The following is a 6,025-nucleotide window of genomic DNA, read 5'->3' on the forward strand; positions in this document are numbered from 1 at the left end:
TGTTTTTCCTTTACATTTTTGGAGCTGGGAGCTAAACCATTATGGGCAAAATACTGTTCACTTTACTTGATTCAGTTTTGTGAGGAAGCTGAGCAGGACTGAATCGTATCATGTTAGGCCTGATCCACAGCCCGTGCAACAATGGAAAGACTTTTATTGACTCCGCTGGGCTTTGGATCAGGGTCCAAGAGATCTGGCAGCCTGCCTCCTTTAGGTGCCTTTCAAAGTCCCAGCCTAACTGAGCTACACATGGTATTAACCGGTGAAGAGGAGCATTTGTGCTGCTTAGTAAGAGCTGTCCGTCACATGCCTGAAGGACCCAACCTTGGGAGTCATAGCTCCCCACTCAGTGAATCTCTTGTACTCGCCAGGTCTCAGGAGGTACTGCCGTCCACGGTAGTTTGGCTGCTCATAGAAAATCCAGTATCCTTCCAGAACCCGGCAAGACTGGATATCTCCATACCGAAATGCTTCAGAGAGAGAAGGACAGTCATGCATTAACTCCATCATCCTGCCTCCAAAGTCGGTCTTCTCATAGATCTGGATCTTTCCAGTGCCCCGGTACTATGAAGACAAATATCAACACAAGCACATGGGATGTAAGTAACAGCCTGGTGATACATAAATGAATGCTTACTTTTCCTCAATCAATGGGAAAAGGGGTCTGATGCCACAATGTATAATATTTGTGTCACTCGTAGAGAATCAGGCCCTTTTTCCTTAGAAGGTAAACTTGGTGTATTTCCAGTGATGCCAAAAAGTAAGACTACTATTGCATCGGGATGCAATGAGCCTCATATTCCTTTCATCTCCATTTGGGAATCACTAGGTCAAATCAAAAGGTAAGTAAATGGCACATGGGCTGCAACAGTTGTGGTATGCCAACAAGCTTCCTAAATGTGAATGCCGTCTGGGGGATGGAGTATTAGACAAGTGTATGGGAGAGCTGGGCTCCAGAAATGGCTCTGCCACTGATACCCTGTGTGTCCATGGGTAAGACATCTTAACTTTCTCTGCCTCTGTTTCCTATACAGACTTTGGCCTACCTAGCTCCTCTACTGTGTTTCAATTTGGTGTTTACAAGCAGCTCTAGTGCTCAGAATATTAGATAGTTTGATGTGACCTCTTCAAAATTTGTACAGACTTCCTGGGAGTGGAGGGAGAGGCACAAGCCCAACCCCAGATGGAGAGTTTTACCTTAAAATAATTGATTAACTAATGGCAAAATTTTAAGAAACTGAGGGCTCTAAGCTGGAGATAGATGCTTAAGGGAATTTTCAAGTATGCTTAGCCACCAAAGTTTTCTAGATTTTAATAACAATTCCACTTTCCTCCTGTCTGCTTTTTCAGGTGTCCAGGCTTCATTTGAAATCTGGCTCGTAGACTCACTCTTTTGGGTGTGCGCAGAAGTGACAGTTTTCATCCTATTTGGCCACAGAGAGCAATCTATAGCCATGATCACGAGTGCACAGCTGCAGGCTGCTTCAAATATAGTGGAGCAGGCAAAAAATCTGAAACCTCATAGCATGAGGGCTTAGCTGAAGACTTTTCAAAACATAGCATCTTCTATAACTTCTGCCCTGCCTCCCAGCCTGTAGCTATTTTAAGAATGGGAGGGAGGAAAGGGAACAGAGAGAGTTCAGTCTGGGATCTTTTCAGCCCCCACTGGAGGAAGAGGCGGTTGTACTGGAGGTGGGGTGGGGTGCTTCCAATACACCCATCGCACCCTCCGGCCGCACTGAGGAAGCCCTAAAACAAGCTCCCTTTGTTCCCTTTCCCTCCTTCCATTCTGAAAACAGCAGCGAGGAGGGACCTTTGCTAGGAGAAACCAGCTGCAGGCTGGCAGCCGGCAGCTAGATTCCCTCCCCCCTGAAGCCAACAGTGAATTTCTGTTTGGTCCTGGGGAACATTTTAACTCAGAACGCTTCCTGCAAAGCGTGCTCAGTTCCCGCAGGGAGCTACATTTCTATCTGCACCATTTGTGTCCTCCATTTTGTGTTTGTCTCTCAGTTGAAACCATATCTGTTTAGGCAAGAACTGTGTGCAACAGCTAGCCTGCATTTGGCTAACGTCTCTGACAATATTTCATACAAGTCAGGGCCAACCACGGCAAAACTAGTAAACTTACACATGGGATTTGGATGCAGGACCTGATGGAGTCATTGATTCCCATCCATTGTTGGTAGTCTGAGTAGCTTCCCCTCTTCAGAAAGTACTGATGGCCTGAGTAGTTGCTGCACTTGTAGATCATCCAGCAGCCACTTTCCACCCTGATGGAGTTGCAGCGGCTTAGGTGAGAATGCATATCGGGCTGATCCGAGGTAACCTCATGGGAGCGGCCCTCAAAATTTCGGCCCTCGTAGAAAATGATCTGCATAAAAATGAAAGGTAAAACTAGTCACATTAGAAAGTCTTGTCTTTAAACATTGGCTCTAGCCTTCTTGTTCACAGAAGGTCTGATCCACAACCTCTGAAAAGGCTTTCACCATCTTTGCTGGATACATGTTTTCTATTTGGGTATATCACTAATGAAATCTGGCTTTTTCAGCAGTGGATGAGTGTTTGAGATATTTGTAGACTTTCCTGCTTGGGATTCTGTGATAGTGATGTTTGCCAAGGCTGTCAGTCTGTGAGGTGGAACCTGGGTGCTACACTTTGGGAGTCCTAGAAGACTGGAGCCACTTTGATATGCTGGTAATTTTACGTTGGCTAGCAAAGAAACAGTCCATAAGGGCTGCTGTAAGTTGTATCTCATGAACAAACAGTTTTGCACTCCAAGGTTGCTCCTCATCACATAATGCTGAAAGCTGCTGCCACTCTTGATGCCTGCTTTTCTGTGGGGTTTGTATACAAAAAAAGCTGTGTTGGGTGATATCTGCCTCAAACTGCTCCAGGGTTTTCAGGGCTCTTTTAAAATGCTACAACTGCATGCAGTGATCAGTCCATGATCCAGGAGGGAGCATTTCTACTATATGTAGGCCCTATGATCATGTAACCGAACTGCAAAGCTTCCATTGGTGGGCAGAACCAGAGTGGTAGTCCCAACCTAAGTAAAACCTTTTTAAACACTAGTCACACTGAACAATAGAATAGCAGCAGCACCAGTTGCAAAGCTCTGGTTGCATGCAGCATGAGGACTTTTCATCTTTTATATGTTAAAAAAGACACAATAGGTAGAATTTTCAGATTCATCAGCATGCTGCAATTTTCCAGTAATCAAATAACAGCAGCTAATAATACCTTAACTTTAAGGCATATGTAAATTTGGACTTTTTGAAAAATCACTGACAATATTAAGCAAAGTAAACATAAAAAAGATAATGAAAGCTGTTTTACATATAAAATGTACTTGACAATATACACTCATTTGTTTCTTACCTTTGCCATTTTAGCTGTTGTTCAGGTGCAAGACCTTAATGCTCTGCAAGGATGGAGTACCCTTTTTATAGGAAACACAGTGCTGGATCCACATGAATTGAACAAGAGACCGTTTTGCTCAGTAAGGCAAATTAACAGTTCTTTTTCCTCCACGTCATCAACATTATTCTTTGTAAACTATTGTTGATGTCTTTTGTTTATTGGGTGTCAACTCTATTGTTACTGTCCAAAACTAAGGATCAGGGCAAAAAGGTCATTCACAATATTGTCATTACATCACCAAGGGTCTCGTGTTCACGGGAAAATGCTGATATTGTTGCTAGGGGATTGTTCCAGACATTTTGTGTTAATTTCTCATTATTCCCTGATTCCACTAGACAAAGCCCTTAAAGCTCTCTTGACATCTAGAGTACACCTGAGCTGCATGAAGGGACTTTAAATGGGTGTAAAAATATGAAAATAAATTCCTATGATGTGCTGAGGTGATTTCATTTGGGGGATAAAGGATATGCTAGCTCTTAGCTCAGCTTTGCCCTTATAAATTGTGTGGTGCTGATATTGTACTCAGAAAGGGAGAGATCCTCCCATAATGTACAGATGTCAAGCAGGTAAGCAGAGAGAAGCCTTCCAGTGTCTAAATGACATTGGACGTTGGGTGTTCTGCTTGTTTGGCTGCCCTGTGGATACGGCTGCCCCTTGGAAGTGTACATTCTGGGCCTTTAGGTATCCCAGATTTCATTGCCCTCTGCTCTTCACAAACACATGCACACTTGCAATCAGTTGCTTTAGTATGCAGCCAGAACTCTACTTCCGTTTTTTCCTTTGTTTGGCACTCTTTCAATAAAAGCTACCTTTCTAATAACCAGCTGTGTCCTTACTTCCTACTTGACCATGCTTCTTCATCATGACCCCCCATAGCCCTTGGGAACCCAAAGCACAAGCCAAGCGTCCTTTCCTCACCAGCCCTCCAGCCTGCCCACATCAGGTAAGCACACTGCAGACTTTGGTCAGTTGCAGGTCAAAGTTTACCAAACCCATGTTTAGGAGACAAGGGAAAGCAGAAAAGTTAAAACGCCCCCAGCCATAGGTCACTCCTCCCCTAGAATCCCAAAGCATGGGTGCATGCACTCACCCTGATTCACATTCATGCTTTTTGCTGTCTGTTCAACTAGACCGGGGTGGGCAATTATTTTGAGCAGAGGGCCGCTTACCCAGTTTTGGCAAGCTGTTGAGGGCTGCATGGGTAGCCCTGCCCCTTGACAGTGCCCCACCCCTTGACAGGCGCCCCGCTACCTGGTCACCATCTTGGGACCAACATCCCAGTGTCTTGGGACCAATGTCTCAGGGCCAGCACCAGTGGGGCCCAAAGCGGGGTGCAGGCTGGCAGGGGTCTGTGGAGCTGAGCTGGGCTGCACCAGCAGGGAGAGGGGAGCTGGCCCAGCTCCACAGACTCCCTTCCAGCTGGGACCCTGCGCTCCTGCCGCCCTGCTCTGGGCCCTACCAGCACCAGCTCCAGGACACTGGTGTGAGCCCTGTGCTCCCACTGGCTCCCCGCCTGCTCACTCCCAGTGCCCCCCAGCTCCACAGTACAGGCCGGGGACAGTGCACAGCCCCAACCTCCTGCTCACCAGCAGGGAAGAAGCTGATGCTGAGCATGGGGAAAAGTGGCCCCTTGCCTGCCCAATGGCCAGTGCCCCATGTTGCAGGCACTCACTGCCCACACGCAGCACCGGCCATGGGCTGGGCGAGGGGCCACTTTTCTCCATGCAGGGAAGGAGCCAGGGAAAAGCTGAGTGTGGGGGGGAAGAAGCCCCTCCCCCACCCCATGCCCAGTGCCCCATGGTGCAGGCACTCGCAGCCCACACAGGGCTGTCTGGAGTGGGCGCAGGTAGCCCCATGCAGGCTGTGAGCAGCAGCAGCATGAGGCACCCAGCATGGGCAGGGAGGGGCTGCTTCCTCCCCTCTGTGCTCCTTTCCTGCCTGGGGTTCCCCCCACCCCTTACCTGAGCTTCCCGTGCTGGGGCAGCCACGTGCTCCCAGCCCAGAAACCCTGGCTGGGGCTTCTGGCTGGGGGGTGGGGCTGGTTGCGCCCTGCTGCTGTTGTAGCCCACCCGGCCTCCCCTGGGTCCTACTGCCCTTAGTTCCTGTCATTTTTGACAGAAACCAAGGGCAGAGAAATATTAATTTTCCAAATGTTTTTAGGGGCCCCACGGGCTGGATAGAACGGCTTTGTGGGCCGAATCTGGCCCACAGACTGTATTTTGCTCACCCCTGAACTAGGCATTTGTAATAACTGTTGATTCTGCAGGCCTACATGTGTTGCTTGATCACGGAGTTGGATATTATAGGGCTGTTCAGATTTGTTGAAATTCACTCTTATTGATTCTATGTTCGACTTCAACCCATTCACCTTGTCTGAAATTGATCCCTGAATGAGCAAGCATGGTCCTGAAGTTGTCCTGGTTTGTCACTGACTTCACTTTTCCATTCTCAGATGCTTCTATGTACTCACATTCTTCTAGCCTCCACAAAAGAAGAGAAAACAGAGATCCTTCTGTAGGCACTAGATGTTGAGGACAGGGATGATGGGTCATTTGGATTCTGGAAGGCTAGAAACTACTGCAGAGGAAATATGGTACTTGACTGA

At 47.6% G+C, this 6,025-nt stretch overlaps 1 pseudogene; it reads right to left on the reverse strand.

Annotated features, from left to right (window-relative positions):
- Positions 1-285: 285 nt before the first annotated feature.
- On the reverse strand, positions 286-3,387 carry LOC149867156 (gamma-crystallin M2 pseudogene; annotated as a pseudogene).
- Between the last annotated feature and the right edge of the window lie 2,638 nt (positions 3,388-6,025).

Source organism: Crocodylus siamensis, chromosome 4, assembly GCF_052110815.1.
Source record: "Crocodylus siamensis isolate JL-2025a chromosome 4, ASM5211081v1, whole genome shotgun sequence".
NCBI lineage: Eukaryota > Metazoa > Chordata > Crocodylia > Crocodylidae > Crocodylus > Crocodylus siamensis.